At 41.1% G+C, this 26,745-nt stretch overlaps 1 protein-coding gene across 1 annotated transcript in view; it reads left to right on the forward strand.

Moving 5' to 3' along the window:
* PLD5 (phospholipase D family member 5) overlaps nucleotides 1-26,745 on the forward strand; it is a 424,211-nt gene that overhangs the window by 110,557 nt on the left and 286,909 nt on the right. The gene's annotated exons all lie outside the window — the stretch shown is intronic.

The following is a 26,745-nucleotide window of genomic DNA, read 5'->3' on the forward strand; positions in this document are numbered from 1 at the left end:
TTGATCCTTCAAGATAAGGCTGTGTTCCATAGAGTCCTTTGATAGAAATTTGCTTTCTGCCTCTTTGGATTGAACAATCTTGTACCAAATGATTTAGAGCCAACTTGGGTCCCATGGTTGTTCCCCAGAGCATTGTGCAGACTCCCGCCAGTTATCAAAATGCTGTCAACCTAGACAGCTCGCCAGCACTGTCCCTCTGCCTTCCTCCCCATCTCGGCAGGATTCTCATCTCTGATTGGAATAGCAGCCTTTTCTTGTCAGGTTTGAAGCATGTGGAAGTCTGCACCAGGTCTGCATCCCCTGGGTCAGCTTTGAGTATCTTGCTGTAATTTCCTTCCACTAGCAACAAAACCCAAGTCAGTTTAAAAGGAAAACGAGAGAAGTGCAACTGAATGTAGCAAGCCCTGGGTATTTGTTCAAATGCTAAATGAGGGGCCCATGTTTTTAAGAGCACATTCTAGGGAAAGTTCTGAAATTGCAAGCTGCAGCCCTTTCTCTTTGCGCTTGGTTTGGCTGATTTCCAAAGCATCAAGGCTAGCAATTGAGGGACTGAAATATAATCGGTGGCGATACATTCGCACCACATGAGACATTCTCAGCCTCCAGAGGATCTGGTGGCTGGAGGAGCAGCGGACCAGCAACAGTTCCTGGCAGCCGGAGTCCGAAGGGAGGGAAGATCGGATCGCAATGGTAAGAAACTCCGGAGCTTTTGGCAGACCTGGTCTGCTACCTGGGAAAGAATATTTAGCATGTGCTGGTGAAAATGGCTGTTGGTAACCTGAGAATGACCGACAGTCCCTTGAGCTTTGGGGAGCTGTCGGTTTTTCAGTGGAAGGGCAGGAACACCTTTGCCAGCAGCACACTGATTTTTGAAAAATAATTTCTTTTGTGTCAGGAGTAGTGCTGCCTTGTAATTAATGAGGGCTGCTCTGCCAGGCAAAGACAGACCCCGCGGTGACCTGAGACGCAGCCCTGATGAATACAGTGTCTGAAGTGGACTCTTCTTCTGAATGTCATTGTAATTTCCAGGAGACTCCTTCATAGAAATAATTGCCCATTGTCTTGATATTTCCATATGAGGGTTCAAACCCATTCGTACTGAAGCAGCTTTCTTTTCTGACTAGTGAGTCGCCTCAGTTCTGTGAGCTTCACTGTTGATTGGAGGCATTTGCACATTAAACGTTACTAGAGCAAACTTCTAAGAGATGTTGTTTTCATTTTAAAGCTAGCATATGCAGGCAGCGGCAACAGGAGCCCACGTTTAAAAGGAAGTGTTCTATGACTTTGTTTGGAAGAAGTTTGTTTGATTCACTCTAGCAGAGCAAATGTTGCTGGGGTTAGGGACACCGAAATGGAAATGAGGTCTTTGGACTTGGCGTTAGAAGTCGCCGTGGGAATGACTCTGTGCTTAATTCGGGTCTCTGCTGTCCATGTGCCTTCTCCAACTGCTGCTTCTCCATTGCCCTCAATATTAGGGGAAGAGCTGCTGTAACACAGAAGCCACTAAACTTTTCTTTAAGGGATTATGAGATGAAGGACATTGGTAATAATATGATTATATAACATTTGGGAGAAAATAAAACCTATTACTATATAGAGAGAATGCCTGAAATACACTTATTTGACTGCACAGCTGATGTGTGGGAAATGATTATTCCGTTTATAATCCAGATGAATGAAGAAAGTGCTGATGAAAGGAATGTGGGAATTTTTAGAAGTAAGTCTGCTTTTCTAACAATTCAGAAGAGGGGAAACTGGAAGCTGGATTTGTAAGAATATTTCCTTTCTCTTCCTGGCCTTATCATCTGTCCTAGCTCACTTACTCATAAGCAAACCGACCACAGAAATAAAGCAGCAAAGATGAGGGTCAGATTTTCCCTTCCTTAGTTAACACCTGGTACCTTTTATCATCTCATCCATTTTAGAAGCTTTCCTATACAGTGAAGAGAACTTCGCAGAGACTCACCCCATTTCTCCTAAACCAGCAGGATGGCTGAGAATCAGCATGTCCAGCACGAGGATTCATTAGGGCTTCTTAGTGCTTGGGAATGTTTTGCCTGAATTCTTGGGGCATAATAATTCTGTTTTTCTCTTTAATTAGCCTGGGAACATTCCTTTAAGGATTAAAAAGAACGGGGCTGAAATGCGGATAGAGTCCCTTGCCAAGAGTCCCTTGCCAACAGGTCTTAAGCATGAGCATACACGCAAGCATGGTGATGGTTGTGTACAGTATTTAGGGAGAAGACAAGGAGCCAGTCAGGGGCTCCAATCACTTAAATGCAGTAGCACAACCTGATGAAAGTATAAAGACCTCCAAAGGAGCGAACTTCCCTATGGAGTAGGGGGAAGGGACGGTGGGAACCAAGAGAGTGACTGCAGATTGTTGGCATGTTTGCATCCAGGCCATCCTCTGGCTATGTTGATTAGTTATTATTTGGAGAGTTGGAAAAATTACCCCACTGTATATTCAAATAAATGCTTGGGTCTAACTGAACTCTTCTTAACTGCAAACACTGATATGGTAACACTTTTGTAGGGAAGGTGTCCTAACTGGCCAGCTTTTGCAAAGGGAACCATAGTTCACCTTTCGTTTTAGTGAGAGCTCTGTGCAGAGAACTGTGGGTTGAAAAACCAGTCTTTGATTATAAGAAGAGTGAATCTATAGGTTGGATTTTCACTAAATCCCTTCTATGATGAAAAGGAAGCCAGTCTTGTTTCTCATCATGCAAATGTGATCAGTTCTCTCACTTATCCAAGAGAAAAGACATTATGAAAAACCGTCTCCTTGACCTCATTAGAATCCGGAGCATGTCAGGGCTTGCTAGATGTTATACCAAATAAGTCAGCCTGGCTTGGGCTGTGACCTCTCATTGCTTTTTTTGGCTTTATTTACAAACTTAAAGGAAATGCAAATAACTGAATCCATTCTATATAAATGTTAAGTTATTTGAAAGAAAAAGAAATGCATGGATATAAATAATATTTTATAAATATTGAGGACATATGTGCTGGGTTCCAAGTGTTGTAAGCACTTTAATAATCCTCAGCCTCGGTACTGATGAACCTATTTGCAGGGCAGCAATGGAGACACAGATATAGAGAAAGACTTATGAACAAGGACAGAGGTGGGGAGGAAAGAGCATAGAAGCATGTACATTACATGTGTAAAATAGGTAGCCAATGCAAATCTGCCATATGACTCAGGGAACTCAAACTGGGGCTCTGTAACAACCTAGAGGGGGAGGAAAGGGTGGGAGGTGGGAGAGAGGTTCAGGAGGGAGGGGACGTAGATATACCTATGGCTAATTCATGTTAATGTATGGGAGAAATCAAACCAATATTGTAAAGAAATTATCCTTCAATTAAAAATAAATTTTAAAAATCCTCAACCTTCCTTTTAAGCAGGTTTATTATTATCCCCATTGTATTGACATAAGGCACAGAGAAGTTAAGTGCATTCCTAAGGGCATACAGCTAGTAAGGGGTAGTGCCAGATTGGGAACAAATTCAGGCCCTTGCTTCTTAAACCATCTCATCATACAGCTTTCCAAGACATAGAGGAAGCAAAGCCAGGCCAAACCTCCAATGACCCACTGTCTAAAACTACCAAAAAATCTTGGACATTTCTTTCTTCTTCGTAGCTCATCTGGTCCCATGTACAGGTCTGTTCTTCCTTCTCCATGTCACTTGTTTGGTTTCCTGTTCTTTTCATGCCAGCATAATTCATACCTTTTCTTCCCATTCTGGCTGATTTCCCCTAAACAATTCCCTTAAACTGGGAGTTAGTCTGATGTTATGGAAAGAGGGTTTAGATGTATTCAGACCTAGAATTAAATTTCTGGGTTAGTCATGCATTAGTTATGTGATTTGGGACTTAAACAAAAACTCTTTAACAGTTAATGTTGTTATCTACAAAAAGCAAATAATGATTCTTAACCTCTATTGCATCATTGTAATAATTACATTAATATGTTGCTATAACATACTGTTTCTAGAATAAGTAAGGTGTTTGATTAGGTTGGAGACCTTGCAGAGAGACAGATTGGGAGGAAGCTTTTGAAATTATCTAGGTACAGGATCAGAGAAGGCAATGGCATCCCACTCCAATATTCTTGCCTGGAAAATCCCATGGGTGGAGGAGCCTGGTGGGCTGCAGTCCATGGGGTCGCTAAGAGTCGGACACAACTGAGCAACTTCACTTTCACTTTTCATTTTCATGCATTGGAGAAGGAAATGGCAACCCACTCCAGTGTTCTTGCCTGGAGAATCCCAGGGACGGGGGAGCCTGGTGGGCTTCCATCTATGGGGTCGCACAGAGTCAGACACGACTAAAGCGACTCAGCAGCAGTAGCAGCAACAGCAGGTACAGGATGGTAAGGATTTAAAATAGGGTGGTGGGAAGAAAGTGGAAAAAAAAGAAGATAATGTGAAAGAAAACTTCATATACACTGGCCACTGATTAGGTGTGAAGTATGAAAAAGAAAAGCAAAGACCCTCACACTTGAAGCAGGTGGCTCAAGAAAAGTGAATAAAAGTCCACTGGCTGCAATTCCTACTTTACCTGACATAGTACTTTGTACGTAGTAGGTTCTGTGCCTTGTTGAATGAATAAAGGCATGTATCAAGGAAGAAAAAGTCTGAGAGTCAAATATATAATAGGTAATTCCTATAGTCTGTTACCCAAAGTGCAATAAGGTGTTTAGAAGTGAGCGACAATGCATTGTGTTCTGGAAAGAACATGGAGGCTGACAGTATAAAGTGGTATTTTGATTATGTCCCTTAAGAGAAGTTGGCTTCAGAGGATCAGAGATTATCTACACCTACATTCATATGTTCACAGATTCTAGAAGTTTGAAAGTGACATGAAGAGAACAGATTGGATATAACTCTAAATGACTAATAGCTACAGTGTTCTTTTCTTGATAATTGATAACTGGTAGCCACATTGATAAAACGAATGGAAAGATGTGGAGGATGAGAGGATATAAAATGCCTTGAAAAAAAAACATATAAATATCTAAATGATTTTATTAATTAGGATGGGTATGATGCTGACTGAAAAGGATTCTGTGCTGACAAGTTTTAGGTAATTGAATGCAATGGTTGGCTTTGAGTTTCTCCTTGAAGATGGTGTCAAGAGCATTAAAAATTATAAATTGCACATATCAATAGTGTAATGAAGATGAATAGTCTCTCATTCATTTGTCTGTTGTCTTCTGTGAGTTACACTTGATAGCTAAAGGAACTGCAAAGCTGAAAATAAGCAAAATATGAGCTCAGTTCAAATTTTCATGCTGTTGATCAGTCTCCTGGGTACAGACGATTCATGATGGATGCTGCATAAGTCCCATTGGGTGAGAAGACACAAGAGCAAGTTTGTATGGGATGATGGATGGAATACCATTTAAGTTGTTGCTGATTAAGCCTAATGTTGATTGTAAAATCAATGTGATAGATGGGAGACCTAGAATAAAGACACCAATTAGCTGCATAACCTAGTAATTAAATAGTTTAAGATGGACAAAGTCTCTGAGGAGCTGTTCAGAGGATTGCAGGAAAAATGGTATAGTTTAGCCTTTAACGCAACTTTAAATGCCCTGCTATAAATGTGGGCACAGGAATAACTAACTCCCTTAAACTTCCAGTGGAGCTTACGATAATCCAAGTTTGGTCTCTCCTCCCTTTCATTTCTTGCTCCAGTACTCCTCATTCACGAGTATCCCTTGTTACCCATCTTTTACTTCCTGTCTTACTTTGCCAACAAAGGTTCATCTAGTCAAGGCTATGGTTTTTCCTGTGGTCATGTATGGATGTGAGAGTTGAACTGTGAAGAAGGCTGAGTGCCGAAGAATTGATGCTTTTGAACTGTGGTGTTGGAGAAGACTCTTGAGAGTCCCTTGGACTGCAAGGAGATCCAACCAGTCCATTCTGAAGGAGATCAGCCCTGGGATTTCTTTGGAAGGAATGATGCTAAAGCTGAAACTCCAATACTTTGGCCACCTCATGCGAAGAGTTGACTCATTGGACAAGACTCTGATGCTGGGAGGGATTGGGGGCAGGAGGAGAAGGGGACGACAGAGGATGAGATGGCTGGATGGCATCACTGACTCGATGGATGTGAGTCTGAGTGAACTCCGGGAGTTGGTGATGGACAGGGAGGCCTGGCGTGCTGCGATTCATGGGGTCGCAAAGAGTTGCACACGACTGAGCGACTGATCTGATCTGATCTGATGCTGTGCTGTGCTAAGTTGCTTCAGTTGTGTCCAACTCTTTGTGACCCTATGGACTGTAGCCCACTAGGCTCCTCTGTCCATGGGGTTCTCTAGGCAAGAATACTGGAGTGGGTTGCCATGCCCTCCTCCCTGGGACCTTCCCAACTCAGGAATTGAACTTGCTTTTCTCATGTGTCCTCCATTGGCAGGCTGGTTCTTTACCAGTTGTGCCACCTGGGAAGCCCCAGAACATGTATAGAAATGTTTTATGAAATGGATACCCAGAGGGATGGTACGGGGAGGGAGGAGGGAGGAGGGTTCAGGATGGGGAACACATGTATGCCTGTGGTGGATTCATTTCGATATATGGCAGAACCAATATTGTAAAGTTTAAAAATAAAATAAAATTAAAAGAAAAAGAAATGGATAAGATAGAGGGCAAAGGAAAATTACAACTGTATATAATTAATAAATCTTACTTTTAAACTAACTGTTATGCTGTATCTATATGACTTTAATGTTTCTGACGGACACTGGTTGATTAATCAGTTCATAGAAAGTATGGCTCATTGGCTAAGGGGTTCTGTCATAGCCAGCACAGGCTATATTGTAATATGTTGGTACACCTAAAGATTTCCCCAATTTATGTTCACTTACCATGAAGATTCTTTATAAAACTATGTAACTTATGTTTAATACATTGAAAAACATGAAGACCATTTACTCTTTCTAGGACTTAGAATTTCCTGTTAAGAAATATTAATGCTCTTTGTGTTAAAGAGCATTAACAAATAACAGATACATTTGTAAGATACTGAAAATTAAAGACTGAAATTAAAGCATGAAAATAGACTTAATTGGTTCTAGGATTATATATGTTTCCTCTCCTTTGCCTTCTCTTTCATTTGCTTGGAGTATTGATTTACTTTAGTCAGGAAGTTTTATGTAAAAAATTTTCACTCAAGTATAAGATGCAAACTAAAAAAGTATGTAAATCAGAAATGTACAGCTCACATTTTTGCAAAATGATCACAGTCTTTTACTCAGCACCCAGTTCAAAGAGTGGGGCATCATTGGGACCCAAAGTTCCCTTCATGAGGCATCTCATGATCTTCACCTCCCAAATTGAGTTGTCTTTATTTTTAAGCTTTATATGCCCTCTTTCATTTTTGCTTAAAAAAAAAAGAAGCAAATAATGCTATTTATATAGTACTATATCAATACATCCCTGTGCACGGATAGATATATAGAGAAATATGCTCACCACATTAACACTTATGGAATTTGGGGGATATTTTCAAACTTTATTCTTTTCCTTATTTGGACAATGTTCTTTATAAACATGAGTGTGTACCATTTACAAAAAAATATATGTAAGCAACTTTTTAAATGAACTTTGATGCTTCACAGTAAGCCTTTGGAATGTTTTATGGTGGACATTGACCAGGTCATTTTCCAAATCTCTTGGCGGTCAAGTCCCTGTTACTTTTTGAGCCTTTAGTGAGGTAGAGTTCTGTGGTCTCATCAGAGGTTCTCTGAATGTCAGAAGAGATGGCAGAACCTTCACTCTCATTTCATAAGAACTACTAAAAGTACTGGAAACAGTTGTAAAATGCGAAAATATATTATAAATAACAAAGCATAAAATATTTTGCAAGTTATTTATCTGCAATTCTTTGTAAGAAATAAGTCTCATCAGAAATAATAGTCTTTCTAAGACTTTCATATTAAGATATTATGGGAGCTTCCCTGGTGGTCTAGTGGTTAAGAATCTTCCTGCCAGTGCAGGGCACATGGGTTCGATCCCTGGTCCAGGAATATCCCACATGCCATGGAGCAACTAAGCCCATGCACCACAACTACTGAAGCCCCCGCAGCCTAGAGCCTGTGCTCCACAACAAGAAAAGCCACAGCAGTGAGATGCCTTGCATCGCTACTAGAGTACCAGCACCCCACCCCACTCACTGCACTGGAGAGAGTCCATGTGCAGCAACGTAGACCCAGCACAGCCAAAATGGAAATAAGTAAATAAACAGATAGATAAATCTTTAAAAATGCCATGTAATTGATGCTTCAGCTTTAGCAGAGGGTTGCTAAAAACGCATTGCCAAGTACAAGTAAGTGTAAGCTCCCTTGGGCCCTGAGGAGAAGTTGGGTCTCTTTGTTCCCCTGCCTTGGATAGCCATCCATGTCTCTCAGAAAATGATGTATGCCTGACTGTTTTTTTCTCAATTACTTCTTATTGCTGTTACTTTCACAAGTGTCAAAGCAGTACACTCTTACGCATTCTGCTGCTGCTGCTAAGTCGTTTCAGTCGTGTCCGACTCTGTGCGACCCCAGAGACAGCAGCACACCAGGCTCCCCTGTCCCTGGGGTTCTCCAGGCAAGAACACTGGAGTGGGTTGCCAGTTCCTTCTCCAATGTGTGAAAGTGAAGTTGCTCAGTCATGTCCAACCCCTAGCGACCCCATGGACTGCAGCTTACCAGGCTCCTACATCCGTGGGATTTTCCAGGCAAGAGTACTGGAGTGGGGTGCCATTGCCTTCTCCTAAAGTCAGGAAATAGACAACAATGGTTTTTTATCTCAAGGGAAGACAGAAGAGAGCTGATCACTAAATCTAAAGGTAGCCTGATGTAGACCTGAGGAAACTAAATAAGAAACAGTAAATCCAATTAATTTCTTTTCTAATTACAAAAGAAAGAGATGGTAATTGAAGATTTATAGCATGCTGAAAATAAAGAAATAAAAGATAATTCACGGGTAATACCTGTTGGTTTTAAATGTGATTTTAGCCTTTTTTTCCTTATATAAATATACACACTCACTTGTATGCATATATACTTCACACACATACAGTTTTTATTATATTATTATCTGCTTAATGCTCATCTAAGGTCTGACAAAGGTCCATATAATCAAAGTTATGGTTTTTCCAGAAATCATGTATGGATGTGAGAGCTGGACCATAAAGAAGGCTGAGCATCAAAGAACTGATGCTTTTGAACTGTGTTGTTGGAGAAAATTCTTGAGACTCCCTTGGACTGCAAGGAGATCAAAACAGTTAATCCTAAAGGAAATCAATCTTGAATCTTCATTGGAAGGACCGATGCTGAAGCTGAATCTCCAGTACTCTGGCCACCTGATGGGAAGAGCTGACTCATTGGAAAAGACCCTGATGCTGGGAAAGATTGAGGGCAGGAGGAGAAGGGGACGACAGAGGATGAGATGATTGGGTGGCATCACCGACTCAATGGACGTGAGTTTGAGCAAACTTCAGGAGATGGTGAGGGACAGGGAAGCCTGATGTGCTGAAGTCCGTGGTGTCACAAAGAGCTGGACACGATTGAGTGACTGAACAATAACAACGTTTACCTCCCCAGCAGACTGTGAGCACCCATGGGTAGGAACTGTGTCTCCCATCAAAATCTTGATCTTTAGAAGAGTTCATGGCACATTAATAATTGTTAAGAAAACAAAAAATATTATTTTATTTATAGGTATCAGTAAACACACACTTATGAATATTATTCATCAGTGTACTGTTTGGTCTTGAATTTTTTACTTAATTTATTGTAGCCATCATTCCGTGCCAATATATTTAACTCTCTGTCATCTTTTTAGGGGACATGGATGTTATTTCCAATTTTCCTGCAAAATTATTTAATAATACTGACTAAGCATTTTTGTACATTCAAGTTGAAGCAATTGCCATCCCATTTCTTTTGCTATTTCACTTGTACAACATCAAGAGGGTAAGTGACCTAATTTTAAGAGTGTTGAGTAAAGTAATGATCAAAGAAGTGAGAGGAAGTTATGGTTTTCAGAAAGGTATGGTGTTCTTTGCTTAGTTTGTGGGTTGAAAAGAGAGCTGGAAGTAAAGGAAGAGAAGCATGGGGATGAGTCCAGCGAGGAAATGTCTCAGCTCCCTTGGAGCTAAGATCTCTGTGATTCTAAAATATGAGAGTTAGATAAAGGCCTCCCAATTCACCTTTGCTCTTCATATGGTCCAGCTGGCCCTTATAATTGGTCAAATATATAAACTCTGAAAAATGGTGTATAGTCTGTGCTTGCAGATTTATTAAACAATCAGCCTCAGGTAAATAATCCTCACTCTTTAATCATTTTATTGATACATCAAGCACAAGCACTGATGTGGAACCATCAGTGGAACCACACTCCACCCAGGACATTCAGGTGTCATTTCTACCCATCCATTCAGCACAACAGAATTGGCTGGACTCAATTCTTGGGACCAGTGAACCCCTTTCAAGCTTCTAGATGCTTGGTACAATCAAGCTTCATTTTTATCCTCTAAGGTGACTCAAAAGCACACTGTTGCCTGAAGATGGATGAATAAAAATGTTACTTTTAGAAGATAAAAATCCTTTTTTAAGAGCTCCTTTCAAGTAATCAGGACTTGCCTAGTTACTCTCAAATTGGACTGTATCCTGAATTGCTTTTGCTAGCCAATATCTGAAAACAGCCCCCGTTTAACTCCTATTCCTAAGTGTTTGGTCTTCCCAGACAGTGCTAGTGGTAAATGCCTGCCAGTGCAGGAGACTCCAGAGATGCGGGTTTGATCCCTGGGTCAGGAAGATACCCAGAGAAGGGCATGACAACCCACTCCAGTATTCTTGCCTAGAGAATCCCATGGACAGAGGAGTCTGTGGGCTACAGTCCATGAGGTTGCAAAGAGTTGGACACGACTGGGCACACGTCAAGAGAAGGGCCAGCATCAGTTATAAATAAGAACAACACACCAGCCACCTTTCATGGTGAGACTAGTGTTGGCATATACTCTTCTCCCTCTACTCTCTATTCGAAAGATACTCTTAATCCTACCAGTGCCCAAACAACCATAAATATTGCCACACCTTCCTGACTGGATTATTCCAGTAGACCATGCACATCTAGTGCATCCAGAGGAGAATTTGGGTGCTTTAAAAAAAAAGTTCCAAAGACTCTATAATCAAGGGTACCTAAGGGTGCTCCAGAATTCTTGTAATCCCGCTCATTATTCTGTAAGCAGTGGACTAAATCATAACTTAAACTCCCCTAAAAAGTAAAAAATATAAAACAAAAGATGAGAAGGGGAGAAACAAGTGGAATTTCTTTATTTTTATTGGAGTATAATTGCTTTGTAATATTGTGTTAGTTTCTGCTGCACAGCAGTGTGACTCAGCCATATGTATATGTATATCCTCTCCCTCCCACTCCAGCCCCATCCACCCCTCCAAGTCATCACAGGGCTCTGAGCTGAGCTCCCTGTGCCGTACGGCAGCTTCCTGTTAGCTATCTATTAGTAGTTTACACAGGGCCATATAAAAGTTTTTTTTCTTTTTCTTTTTTTTTTTTATTGAAGTATAGTTGATGGAGAGTATTATATAAGTTACAGGTTTACAATGTTATGAGTCACAAATTTTAAAGGTTATAGTCCATTTATTTGTGGACTACAGTCCATGGGCCCACAAAAAGTTATATACAACTGAGTGACTCAGGATTCACACAAACACTCCATTTATAGTTATAAAATATTGACTATTCCCCACATTGTAAAATATATTCTTGTGGCTTATTTTATACCTAACAGTTTGTACGTCTTAATCCTCTATCCTTATATTGCCCCTCCCCATCCCCCACTGTAACCTAGTTTGTTCTCTGTATCCGTGAATATGCTTCTTTTTTGTTATATTCACTAGTTTGTTATTCCCTCTATGATTCCACATAGAGGGAACATACCTCAACATAACAAAGGCCATATATGACAGCCCTGCAGCTAACATCATACTCACAGTTGAAAAGCTGAAAGCATTTCTGCTAAGATCAGGAACAAGACAAGTGTGTCTACCCTCACCACTATTATTCAACATATTCTTGGAAGTCCTAGCCACAGCAATCAGAGAAGAAAAAGAAATAAAGGAACTCAGTTTGGAAAAGAATATTTAAAACTATCACTGTTTGCAGATGACATGATACTACTCACAGAATTCTAAAGACAGGACCAAAAATCTGCTAGAACTCATCAACAAATTTGGTAAAGTTGCAGGATACAAAATTGAACTAAATTATAGGGCACACAGCTGGTGGAATTACATATTTAATTGTTGGAAAATGACTTAACATCTTGTTTGAGGCAAGCCTAGAACTGATCTCCAGACTTAAGAGTGTGTGTCTTATGCTCTACTGGTCACTTGATAGGCACTATGGAGGGGCATGTGTGGGGCCTGTGAATATAACACTATATCCACCAGGTGGCGATAGTGGAAAGGAACCCGCTGCCAATGCAGGAGACAAAAGAGATGTGGGATCCCTGGGTTGGGAAGACCCCTTGGAGAAGGGCAGGCAACCCACTCCAGTATTCTTGCCTGGAGAATCCCATGGGCAAAGGACCCTGGTGGGCTACAGTCCACAGGGTTGCAAAGAGTCAGAGAAGACTGAAACAACTTAGCACACGGCTTGCATGTTAATTAATTAGATTTACCCGTGTGTATAATCTGTGCTGTCACTGATCTTCCTCTGTGCTGTGTGCTTAGTCGCTCAGTTGTGTCTGACTCTTTGTGACCCCATGGACTGTAGCCCACCAGGATCCTCTGTCCATGGGGATTCTCCAGGCAAGAATACTGGAGTGGGTTGTCATGCCCTTCTCCAGGGGATCTTCCCAACCCGGGGATCAAACCCAGGTCTCCCACATTACAGGTGGATTCTTTACTGTCTGAGCAACCAGAGAAGCCCCAACTAATTGTGCTCACTGTAAATGCAGAATTTTGAATAATAAGGATCTTAGAGATAGTCTAGTACCTGTACTCCATGAGTGACTGAATGAGTGAGTGAAAGTCGTTCATTCATGTCGAACTCTTTGCAACCCTATGGACTATACAGTCCATGGAATACTCCAGGCCAGAATACTGGAATAGGTAGCCTTTTCCTTCTCCAGGGACACTTCATGAGGATACTTAAATCCCAGAAGGTCAAATGACTAGTCTAAGGTTGCATATAGCCTTCTAGCCATGGGGTTCAGTTTTTGGACTCCTCGGTTAGTATCTTAATACAGCATTATCTCTTGCTTTGTCTAATCCCAATCATGTGTTTTCCAGTAGTTTAGCCTTGTAACTGAATTTTGTTCTTTTAAATTCCTGGACAGATTCTTAGAAAATTTCTTAACATCACAATTAAGTATATAATAGAAATCATGTGGTGGTTAGTAAAATGTGGTGCGAACTCTTCATGATCCAAACTATAAGAAATGCTTTCTTCAAAATTATGGCAATGACAAGATACATTGCTAACGAGGACCAAAAAGAAATGGAACCTGAAGAAGTGTGTGTGAAGTGCGTTAGTCACTCAGTCATGTCCGACTCTTTGCAACCCCATGGACTGTAGCCCACCAGGCCTCTCTGTCAATGGGATTTCCCAGGCAAGAATACTGGAGTGGTTCGCCATTCCCTTCTCCAGGGGATCTTCCCAATCCAGGAATCGAACCCGAGTCTCCTGCCTTGCAGGCAGATTCTTTACTACCTGAGCTACCAGGGAGACCCAATGGTACCTGCACCCAAATCCCCAAACCTTCAAGGTGGACATGTTCTAAAACTTGGGTCAGTTCAGTTCAGTCTGTCAGTCGTGTCCGACTCTTTGCGACCCCATGAGCTGCAGCACGCCAGGCTACCTTGTCCATCACCAATTCGCAGAGCTTGCTCTAACTTATGTCCATTGAGTCGGTGATGCCATCCAACCATCTCATCCTCTGTTGTCCCCTTCTCCTCCTGCCTTCAATCTTTCCCAGCATCAGGGTCTTTTCCAATGAGTCAGCTCTTCGCATCAGGTGGCCAAAGTATTGGAATTTCAGCTTCAACATCAGACCTTCCAATGAACACCCAGGACTGATATCCCCCAAGGTGGACTGGTTGGATCTCCTTGCAGTCCAGTAAACATTAAATCTCTTTATAATTAACTTGCATTTCTAGGCTGATTGTCTTCAGTGTTACTTTATTAACTTTTTTTTTTTTAATATAAAAAGCCTTTTCTGTCTTTGCATTTGACCTGTTGTCTTTAATAATTAACATGGTTTGATTGTAAAAATATTTTTTATAACACAAGAAGGGGAATCCTTAAATAGAAAGATCAGAAGAACAATTACATATTAAAACAGTTGCTCATGGAGATCTTGATAGGAAATGACCTTACCAGTTAAACATTTATGACCAACAGTGTGGGCTCTGGAGGCAATGAGATGGAAATTGCAATTCATCATTTAACAGGGCAAAAAGATGACATGATTGTAAGCGTTTCAAAGCAGGAAGAGTTGTATTTGACTGATTAGAGGATGGAAAATAAGCCCTAAGAAAGAAATTTTGAACTAAATGGAATTACTTTACTTAGAGAATGGAAGAGCCTGGGGCAATTTGATGTATTTGAGTGTATGATGGACTTAGAGCAGTAGCTGGTGCTTAACAAGTTTTCATTTCTCCTGTGAACACATAAAGAGTAGATGGGATTTTTAAACTGCACTGGGATTTGGGTAAGATACAAAGATACTTTTCTGACAAGGAAAGCCATTAGATACTCTAACTGGTTTTGAAGGTTGTCAGTGACATTTATTAAAGTTCGCTGTGCACAGATCATTGCATTTATTAATGGAGGGTTTTTGTTGTTGTTTGTTTGTTTTGGGTTTTTCTTCTCTACTATTTCTTAAAAATAGGTCATAGCCCCAGCTTTCTGGGTTGGCTTCCATGAGGTTCTTACCTTAAGGTGCAGAGTAGTGGTAGATGATTTCTCTGAGTAATTTCAGTCTTCTGCTTCCCATGTGAAGGGTTGTTATTGTTGTTTGGGCTCTAAGTTGTATCTGACATTTTTGTGACCCTCATGGACTGTAGCCCTCCAGGCTCCTCTGTCTATGGGGTTTTCCAGGCAAGAACACTGGAGTGAGTTACCATGCCCTCCTTCAGGGGATCTTCCCAACCCAGGGATCGAACCCATGTCTCCTATTTGGCAGGAGGATTCTTTACCACTGAGCTATGAAAAGATCAAAAAACAAACCAGTCAGTTCTCATTACGTGGCAGTTACAGCCTAAAAAGTCACCGTAACACTAATCAGTGAATACTAATCAGTTACTTCTAGAGGAAGTGCAGCAGTAGATTCCAAACCTCTGGTCACACCGTTTTCTTCAGTCAGTATATAACCTTGATCTATCTGTGTTTCTATTTAAAGACACTTTATTTAATATATATTGTTGACTCTTTAACATTGAACTCTAAGCCACTGACACTATAACCCTTGCCTGAACCAAGCTTTTCTAACACATGTGTTTTCTCTGTAAGTCACATCACAACCTTTTTGCACTTAGGAACACCAGAAAGCACTTCAGTGCTTTGCTTGGGTGCATTTTAAGGAGAAATCCCCAGAAAAAAGAAAAGCACAAAAAAAGCGAAAAACACGTGACAGGGAGTAGACCACGAAGTGGACAAGTCTTTATAGTATGGAAGCAGAAACAAGAAGATGCTCAGTTGGGAAAATGTGTGTTGAGTGAGTTAAGGTTTCCACCAGTCTGTGGTTTACCATGAAGGCAAGAATTGATTTTAGTGTTCCAAATACATTTTCACAAGTAGGCAAACTTGCAAATACAGACTCTATGAATATCGGGGACCAACTGTATATTCTGACTTTTTCATAAAACAGTGGTCTTCATTTAAATTTAATATAAAAATGAGTTTAATCTAAAAAGTTTCCTATTATGCAGCTGTTTGGAAAGTTCAAGTGAAGTCTGAGTAGAATATACGTAACATAAATGTTTATCAGATACATATGTTTTAGAATGTCAGCCGTGTGCTGAAATCTCCCACGTTTCTCTCCCCATCCCTGGCTTCTGCCACTTTAAGACTCATATATCCTGTGGCCTCCTTATCATTTCTACTTGGAGGTCTCATAGACATATCAAACCTGCTATATCTAAAATCAGTGTCTTGGACATCTCAGGTGGCCCAGTGGTTAAAAATCTGCCTGCCGATGCAGGAGACACGGGTTTGATCCCTGGTCTGGGGAGATTCCATGAGCTGAGGGGCAACTAAGCCCGTATTCTAGGGCCTGCCAGCCGCAATTACTAAGCCTGTGTGCTGTAACTACTGAAGCCCATACTCTCTAGAGCTTATGCCCCGCAGCGAGAGAAGCCACCACAATGAAAAGCTCACACTTTTCACTGCAATGAAGAGTAGCCTCCACTCACCACATCTAGAGAAAGCCAGTGCACAGTGCTGAAGACCCAGTGCAGCTGGTAAATAAATCAGTAGTGTCTTCCCTGCTTCTCTTTCCTGAGCTCTGCTCTTCCCACAGCCTTCTCATTTCAGTAAACAGCAACTTTGTCTTTTCAGTAACTCTCAGGACTCAGGCTAGAACTCTCAAGAGTCCTCCTTGGCACTTCTCTTTCTTTTCATTCTCCACATCCAGTTCATCAGCAGCTTCTGACAGCTCCACATTCATAAGGCATCCAGAATCCAACCACCATCCACCGTTTCCACTGCTCCACCCTGGTCTCTGCCAGCATCACCTTTTGCCTGGACTAGATTCGTGTTTCCAACCTTGCCACCTGAAATTTCTCAGCACAGTAGTCAGAATAATCATTCTGAGATGTGTGTCTAGCATGTCACTCCAGACTCACTGGTGACTTTCCATCTCACTCAGAGTAAAAGCCAAATATTTGACCAAGGGCTACAGGAGTCTGCATAATCTGGCTCTCTTCTTCATCCTGTGACCTCATATCCTATCACTCCCTTGCTTAATGTGCAGCAGCCATGGTGACCTCCTTGCTGATCCTCAGTTGTTATCACCACACACCCATCCCAGGACCTTTGCACGTACTCTTCCTGCTGTCTGATCAGTTCCTCTGATAGCCACATGATCTTCTCTTGAGGTCACTCCTGAAATGTCATCACACAAAGGAAGTCTTTCTCTTCCCCATCACAACATGGCTACCCTGTCCTCTTACCCTGCTTTATTTTTTTAAAATAATACATCTGATGTAATGCATACTTATTAGACGTTGATTTTATTTTTTGACATGAGCCCTTCTACTATGCTTTCTTGGAGTAAGGACATTAGTTTATTCATTACTAAACTAATTTATTCCAAAAATGAGTAAGTGAAAGAATAAATATAGAATAATATCCTTAAAATATTAACTGGAAAATGCAAGGTGCAGGCAATATATTTAGATTGTTCTATTTGTGCATTTCTTTTCTTTCTTTTATTTGTGTAAAAAGAGGGAGAAACACAAACACATATATACCTCTATCCTAGGATTAAAGATGAGGACGCAGAAAAGTCTGGTAAGAATGCTTCCTTCAGAGAAAGAGAACTCTATCAGGAGTGAGGAGGAGACACCTACTTTTCACGTTATGTGTATCCTCAGTCATGTCCAATTCTTTGTGACTTCCTGGATTGTAACCCACTAGGCTCCTCTGTCAATGGGATTTTTCAGACAAGGAGACTGGAGTGGGTTGCCATTTCCTTCTGCAGGGGATCTTCTTGACCCAGGAATCAAACCCAAGTCTCCTGTATCTCCTACATTGGCAGATGGATTCTTTACCACTGCCCCGCCTGGGAAGCCACTTTTCGCTCTATCTTGTATGTTTAATACAATCTGCAAGTAACATCTTCTCCCAAAGCAAACCGACTAAAAAACTAAAAAAGTTTAAAATTTTAAAAAGAAAATTTTACTTAAAAGCCCTCTATTAAGCCCAAGCCGTATTTGGGGAAAAGAATCCAAAATTCAGGGAACTAATATGTGTTGCTCCATTTCTATGGAACAAGGATACTCACATTGTTCCTTTTTGCCTTTCTCTTTGCTGTTTTGTGTATTTTTGATAGCTTCTCTTTATTAGAAGAAAAAAGGACTGACATTTTTGGGTCATTTTGCTCCTTACCATCTGCCACAGAAACTTTGACATGGGGATGAGATGGGCACAGAGTCAAACTGGCAGCATTTAGAGTGTGATTTCTTTTTTTTAATCTGAAAAATTCCAAGGCTGTTATCTATCTTGTTTTAAGAGGCCACATTTTCCTGTTGAAATCTGCCTTTTGTCTCTTTGGCTTTTCCCCACTGTGGTTGTTCCCTTATGGTTTTTCATTTGGCTTTCCTGTACACAAATCTAATTGGAAAAAAATGGACAGAAATGCCCAGGAAGGTGGCCTTCAGCAGCCCTGTCCTTTGCTGTGGCTGGCTGTGGTGCCTACTCAGGGGACCCCACCTGAAACACTCCATGTCCTCTAGGCTTTATGCCAGGATGAGTTTTCTTAGGCTCAACTTGGAAAAAAGGGGAGAATTTCATTTGCTCCTGTGTGGTTGTACTTACACCTGCTTGTCTTGTTGGAAAAAGATCTTAGAGGTCTATCCATGGTCTTAAGCTTTGGCTTTGGATGACAGATTCTTAAGATACAGCTCCACTTCTGAGCGCTGAGCAGGGCACAAGCCACACAGAGGCATGGGTGCTGGCTCCTCCTTTATTAGCATATGGTCACTTAAACTTAACGAGGGATCCTCTCAATTGGCAGCTTCCTTTCAACCTTGTCTTATAATAAGCTAATTTTGTGCTTTAATTTCCAGGAGGGATCAGTAGCTTAGATCTAATGTTTATTTTTGGCAATATCGGTATTTCTCACCAGTGTTATTCCCTTTACTTCCTCCTGCCTTGCCCTGAGGTCACTGAAGTCTTTGGGTTTGTATATAGGGTGGATGAACTGAGAACATGTGATACACACACAAATATTATGGTATAAGTTTGCTACCATAGCTCCCCATAGTTTATTACTCCATAATAAGTGATGCTCAGTAAATGTTTATCAGTAGTATAATTACAGCATGGTGAATTTATTACTTTCACTGTTCCGTGAATCCCTGCTTTCCACTTCTGTATGCTCCCTTCATGTTGCTGGTGACATGGGATCATTTCATTTTAGCTCATGGCAAGCATAGCAGGTGGGCTTCTCAGGTGGCTCAGTAGTAAAGAATCTGCCTGCCAATGCAGGAAACGTGGGTTCGATCCCTGGGTCAGAAGGATCCCCTGGAGGGAGAAATGGCAACCAACCCCAGTATTTTTGTCTGGAAAATCCAATGGGCAGAGGAGCCTGGTGGGCTATAGTCCATAGGGTCACAGAGAGTCAGACATGACTGAGCATAGCAGGTGGTTTCTCAGATTTGCTTGTAGGATTCCTGTGATCGTCTGTGACTTCCTTCTAAGGATCAGATGTGAGCCTAAGCAGCAGCTGGTGCAGACAATCTCTCTGTGCCTCTGACTTGAAACTCCTCTGACTTTATGATCTTTTAACACAGTTATGATTCCATGGTCTGATTTCTATTGGATTCCTAGTGCTATTGAAACCAGGCACAGCTAAAAAGGTAAAGGTTATCTCCAGAATAAACAGATGCTTGACTGTTCAGATATATGTGACTTGCATTTCTATTACCCTTGACAAAGTTAAATCCATCTGTTAGGTTACAGCCAGTGTTGATCAATATTGTTGTTCTTCTGGTGTTTGTTGTCTCTTAAAGTAGCTAAAACAAAGGAAGATGTGTAAATAAATCATAAATAATAAATAGAGCAAGATCATGACTTGCTATGAGCAGAGTCCACATGCACCACACAGCTTATTGTTTGAGATCAAGTAAGAGTGAAATATGAAGACCTTGGGTGGAAGTAGGTGATATGGATGAAAGATTTAAGTACCATGTGGAAATGACTTGCTGCTTATCTTAATTGCCTAGAAAAGTTCATCCAAGGGGGTCTCTCTTTTTCTTGTAGCCAAGTGATCATGGCTACACTAACTTTTAATAAATGTCTGTGCTCATCACTGTCTATGGGATGATTCAGACTTGTTTTATGTAGCAACTTTTAAATCAAAGCCGCATTTCTTGGAGTCATGTAGAATGACTTAGGGCTTAGAGGTGAGGCTTCTAGTCAGTTTAAGGGCACCACAGGGAAGGAAGGGCCAGAGGAGATGTGGGATCCAAGCACAAGATCTACCATGAGGCAGAACACAGGATGAGAAAGGAGCACAGATACCTAGCTTCAGAGACACACCATGGAGCTGCTTGTGGGGCAGACAGGAGGGTACAGTGCTCATGGGTCCAGCCGCTTCCATGTCCATCTAGATCCAGCTGTTGATTAGAGCACAATGATGGGGAACCCAGCAGCAAACTCAGGACAAGATAGACACATGCCTATGAGTGACTGTTAGCACCAGGCTTTGGGTCCTGGGCAGTTTAGGATGGGGACTCAGTTGTAGCAAGAGACAGAGTCTACACAGAGAAACCACCCAGCACCAGGAGTAGGAAATAAGTGGGGTTGTCTGGCAAGTGCACAGATGATTTTTGGTCATTTCTAGGTCTTATGGACTGAATGTTTGTGTCCTCTCCAAATTCATATTGGACTTCCCTGGTGGCTTAGTGGTAAAGAATCTACCTGCTAATGTAGGAGACCCAGGTTTGATCACAGGGTTGGAAAGATCCCCTGAAGAAGGAAATGGCAGACCACTCCAGGATTCTTACCTGAAAAAATCCCATGGACAGAGGCGCCTGGAAGTTTGCAGTCCATGGGGTCACAAAGAGTTGGACATGACTGAGCACATACACATACACTCCAGAGACTCAGGAAGCCAGTGAGCACTACATAATGTCTAGCAGCTGGGCCTGAACCATACCTGATGCTTCACATGGTCAAGCTGGGGAGTGGAGAACAGCAGTGTCTTTGTGTGTTGAGGGTGGTAGGGAAGTTGGGGTGGGAGGATAAATTGATTACAAATAATACTTAAAAATGAACTGTTTGACACAGTTCTGTGTGACCTCCATGCCGTGCTCCATCACATGGAAAGAAATGCTCCACAGGTGGGGATGCAAGTCCCTAGGCAGCAGGGACTTCCCTGGTGATCCAAGGCAAGTTAAGACTTGATCTTGCAATGCAGGGGACATGGGTTTGATCCCTGGTCAGGGAACTAAGATCCCACCTGCCTCAGGGTAACTAAGCCCGAGGTTTGCAACTACTGAGACCAAGTTCCACGACTAGATTGCCTGCATGCCGCAATGAAAGATCCTTTGTGCCTCTCTAAGACCTAACACAGCCAAAATAAATCATAAAAAAAAAAATGTTCCAAGCAGCAGCATGGCCATAGAAGGTGCCAGGCCAACTCCACACCTCTCCACACAGCTCCAGTGCTGGCCTACACACCCCGGCAACCCCATCCCCAGCTTTCTTGAGACTTTCATGTTGATTCTCAGTTCTCATGGGAATTAGACACTGTCACTGATGACGTTGATCCTCTTTGCATATAAATGTAAAGGCAGTGTGGTGTTGCAGCAAAAAAACAGTCTCAGAAGTTAGATTTCTGGGTTCAAGGACCAGGTCCACCATTTCCCAGCTGTTCCACTTTGACCAAGTTATTCAATCTCTATGCCCCAATTTTTTTCCTCATATCAAGTAGGATAGTATTACTCTGCTGCTGCTACACTGCTTCAGTCATGTCTGACTCTGTGCGACCCTATAGACAGCAGCCCACCAGGCTTCTCCATCCCTGGGATTCTCCAGGCAAGAACACTGGAGTGGGTTGCCATTGCCTTCTCCAATGCATGCATGCGTACTAAGTCACTTCAGTCATGTCCGACTCTGTGCAACCCTATGGACAGCAGCCCACCAGGCTCCTCTGTCCACAGGATTCTCTAGGCAAGAATAATGAAGTGGGTTGCCATTTCCTTCTCCAAGTATACTCTATAACACTATTATATAGTTTTTGAGAGGAGTTAATGTGTCAATCACTTAGAATTTATATGAATACCATTCATTAAATTTCAATGACTATAAGTCACTTTATTTAGTGATCATGTATTTCTTAGTTTCTTTAAAAAAAATGATTTCTCAATTTTTATTAGAAAACTTACATTCATATCATAAATATTTTCACTCATTATTGCATCTATAAATTTATTTGGTTAGTGGAAGAGTATGGCCAATGAACATTTTAATCCATAAATTCATATTTCTGCTTTTACTCTATGACCAAGTCCTCATGGTGATTTAAACATGTAGAAGTGGTGGTTAGTCTTGAATATAGAAAGGGAGCAATGGTTTAGATGCTATTGGGAATGTACTCATGATAATTAGAAATGGTAATCAGTAAGAAAACCCGTGAAAATATGTCATACAGTTTTCTGAGGTTGTTTCTGATATCTAGAGACATGTTGATCAATGGATGAAGAATATTTCCATTCTTGTTTACAGTTGCTGCAGTTAAACTTAAGCAACTTGTTTGCTTTTCTTTGGGTTAAATGATTTCAGGAAAGCTTGTGATCTTACTCCTGAGTTATATGCAACATTTTCTGCCAAACTGAAATTAAACTGCTTTTAGCAGACATAAATGTTCGATTGGCACCAGAGGAGATTCAATTTTTCTTTTTTGTTTTAATATTAATGTGACATCTTATTTCTCACTGGATGACTTTTTTGTCGTCATTCACCTTTGAACTGTAGCTTGCTGTTCACAGAGCCATGGCATCATAAGGCTTGAAGGGACTGTGAAATGCCGTCCAGCCTGGCAGGACCATATCCATCTTCAGAGGAAGGTGGCTGCCTCTGCCTGAGTGAGAACCTTTGCTAGAATCCTCGATATCCATCACGTAAGAGTATGACTGCCACCCTGACTAAACTGGCAGTTCTGTCATTTTCAGCATACTGAAACATTCTGCACTGTTTGTAGCAGCATATTTTTATCATCGTAACTTCTTCTTTGTTCCTTTTCCTCCCTACTTCCTCTAAAGCTAGCACAGTTAAAATTAGTACAGTTAAAGGTTTATTCCACAAAGTTTCCCCAGTTTAGAACTAAAATATGAGATTATAAAGTACTGGGAAAATAAGGAGTAGGGACCTTTAGGTTATGGGAGCAGCATGCGTGCACACATTTTAAGTTGCTTCAGTCATGTCTGACTCTGAGACCCCATGGACCGTAGCCCACCAGGCTGTGGGAGCAGCTGCTTAGGTTAAATATGACTTTTAATGAACAGACAACCTGCAGCTGACAGCTGAAATAATCGAGGCTATGTGGTATGCTTCCGAATTTTAAAGATAATCTGACATTTTGCACAGATAGATTTGCCTGATTAACTATTTTAAGGAGTTTCTAAACTAGGCAGGGGTTCCCTGGTGGCTAAGTGGTAAAGAATCCACCTGCCAATGTAAGAAACACAGGTTTGATCTCTGGGTTGGGAAGATCCTCTGGAGTAAGAAATGGTACTCCACTCCAGTATTCTTTCCTGGAAAATTCCATGGTCAGAGTAGCCTGGTGGACTATAGTCTATGGGGTTGCAAAGAATAAGACGTGACTGAGTAGACAGCAACTAAAACTAAGGCAGGAATTTCCATTCCTTTTTCTAACCACCGTAACTCTATACCTAGTGAAATACTTTTTGTTTTAGAATAAATATTGGAAGAGTAGTTGAGCTACTTTTCTAGCCAGAGAGTAAACATGTCCTCATATAGAACAAAACTGTGATACTCTGCAATTGGTTTATAAGCCAAGGCAAAATAGAAAGTGGTTTTGGCTTTCATTTCTGTCATATCCCAGATTTCAGCAAAGTGCATTTTCATTTTTTTTAAATGCTTACTGTATCAAAGAGTCTAAAATAGTTGTTTCTTGGAGAAGGTTTTTGTAGCATCCTACTTTTCTCTAACAGTCTGCTGGAATTCAGTATGTCTGCTTAAAGTGGAGACAATAAACTGATAAAAAAAATCACAGAAAGACATTTGAAAGTCTGTGTAATTTTTTTTTAGGATAAAACTTCTACCATTTTAGCTCTAGAGAAGTTTATATGGATTTAGGTCTGATTTTAGTCTTATTGTAATTATTTTCCTCCCTGGTCATCTCATCTTTAAACACACATTTTTGTTATTTAGACTAAAGAAAAACGATTAATATTTAGCAAGAACATTGAAGAATGTCTGCTAATCAGAATCTGCTCATTAAAATGAGGAAAAAAAGAATGGGGGAAAAGGACAACTGTCCGTTTCTGTTTTGGAGACGCAGAGTCTCTGCTGTCTGTTGATTCTAGTAGGTGAGATGAAACAGATTTGTCAACTAATCATCAGTCTGCTTGGAGTGGTGCAGACTGGTCTAGGAATAAATATGTTAAAAAGGAAAGCAATTAAATTTCCATGTGGGATGATAGACTTTTGGCTTTGTAAAATTTCCAGGAGTGGAATATCTGCTGGGTTCCAAAGTATTAAGATGAAGTAGAAAGCCTTTCATGTTCCCATCTGCCATCATTGTGCTTTTCACTTTGGAGATGACTGTGGCTCAGATCATGAGCTCCTTATTGCAAAATTCAGGCTAAAATCAAAGAAAGTAAGAAAACCACTAGGCCATTCAGGTATGACCTAATAAAATATATTATGATTATACAGTGGAGGTGATAAATAGATTCAAGGGACTAGATCTGGTAAGCAGAGTGCCTGAAGAACTATGGATGGAAGTTCATGGCTTTGTACAGAAGGCGGAGACCAAAACCATCCCAAAGAAAAAGAAATGCAGAAGGCAAAGTGGTTGTCTGAGGAGGCTTTACAAATAGCTGAAGAAAGGAGAGAAGTGAAAGGCCAAGGATAAAGGGAAAGATACACCCAGCTGAATGCAGAGTTCCAGAGAATAACAGAGAGAGATAAGAAGGCTCTCTTAAATGAACAATGCAAAGAAACAGAGGAAAACAGTAGAATGAGAAAGACTAGAGATCTCTTAAAGAAAATTGGAGATATCAAGGGAACATTTCATGCAAGGATAGTCACAATAAAGGACAGAAATGGTAAGGACCTAACAGAAGCAGAAAAGATTAAGAAAAGGTGGCAAGAATACACAGAAGAACTATACAAAAGAGTTCTTAATGGCCACACACACTATGGTGTGATCACTCACCGAGACCCAGACATCCTGGAGTGTGAAGTCAAGTGGGCCTTAGGAAGCATCACTACCAACAAAGCTAGTGAAGGTGAAGAAATTCCAGCTGAGTTATTTAAACTGCTAAAAGATGACTCTGTGAAAGTGCTGCACTCAATATATCAGCAAATTTGGAAAACTCAACAGTGGTCACAGGACTGGTCACAATCCCAAAGAAGGGCAATGCCAAAGAATGTTTAAACTACTGTGCAGCTGTGCTCATTTCACATACTAGCAAGGTTATACTGAAAGCCCTTCAAGCTAGGCTTCAACCGTATGTGAACCAAGAACTTCCAGATGTACAAGCTGGATTTAGGAAAGGTAGAGGAACCAGAGATCAAATTGGCAACATCTGTTGGATCATAGAAAAAGCAAGGGGATTCCAAAAAACATCTGCTTCATTGACTATGCTAAAGGCCTTTGACTGTGTGAATCACAACAAACTGTGGAAAATTCTTAAAGAGATGAGAATACCAGACCACCTTACCTGCCTCCTGAGAAACCTGTATGCATGTCAGGAAGCAACAGTTAGAACCAGACATGGAACAATGGATTGATTCAACATTAGGAAAGGAGTATGACAAGGTTGTATATTATCACCCTGCTTATTTTAACTTATATGCAGAGTGAAGTGAAGTGAAGTTGCTCAGTTGTGTCCAACTCTGCAACGCCATGGACTGTAGCCTACCAGGCTCCTCTGTCCATGGGATTTTCCAGGCAAGAGTACTGGAGTGGATTGCCATTTCCTTCTCCAGGGGATCTTCCTGACCCAGGGATTGAACCCAGGTCTCCTGCATTGTAGACAGACGCTTTACCGTCTGAGCCACGGATGAATCACAAGTTGGAATCAAGATTGCTGGGAAATATCAAAAGCCTTAGATATGCAAATGATACCACTATAATGGCAGAAAGTGAAAAACTAAAGAGCCTTTTGATGAAGGTGAAAGAGGCGAGTGAAAAAGCTGGCTTGAAACTCAACATTCAAAAACTAAGATCATGGCAATCAGTCCCATCACTTTATGGCAAACAGATGGGGAAATAATGCAGTGACAGACTTTATTTTCTTGGACTCCAGAATCACTGTGGATGGTGACTGCAGCCATGAAATTACAAGATGCTTGCTTCTTGGAAGAAAAGCTTTGAGAAGCCTAGACAGCATATTAAAAAGCAGAGACATCACTTTGTTGACAGATGTTTGTATCATCAAAGCAGTGGTTTTTCCAGTAGTCAACTATGGATGTGAGAGTTGGACCATAAAGAAAGCTGAACACTGAAAAACTGATGCTTTTGAACTGTGGTGCTAGAGGAGACTCTTCAGAGTCCCTTGTACTGCAAGGAGATCAAGCCAGTCTATCCTAAATGAAATCAATCATGAATATTCATTGTAAAGACTGTTGCTGAAGCTGAAGCTCCAGTACTTTGGTTACCCAATGTGAAGAGCCGACTCATTGGAAAAGACCCTGATGCCTGGAAAAATTGAGGGTAAGAGGAGAAGAAGGTGGGAAAGGATGAGATGGTTGTATGGCATCACTGACTCAATGGACATGAATTTGAGCAAACTCTGGGAGATAGTGGAG

This window comes from Bos taurus, chromosome 16 (assembly GCF_002263795.3).
Source record: "Bos taurus isolate L1 Dominette 01449 registration number 42190680 breed Hereford chromosome 16, ARS-UCD2.0, whole genome shotgun sequence".
NCBI classification, from domain to species: domain Eukaryota; kingdom Metazoa; phylum Chordata; class Mammalia; order Artiodactyla; family Bovidae; genus Bos; species Bos taurus.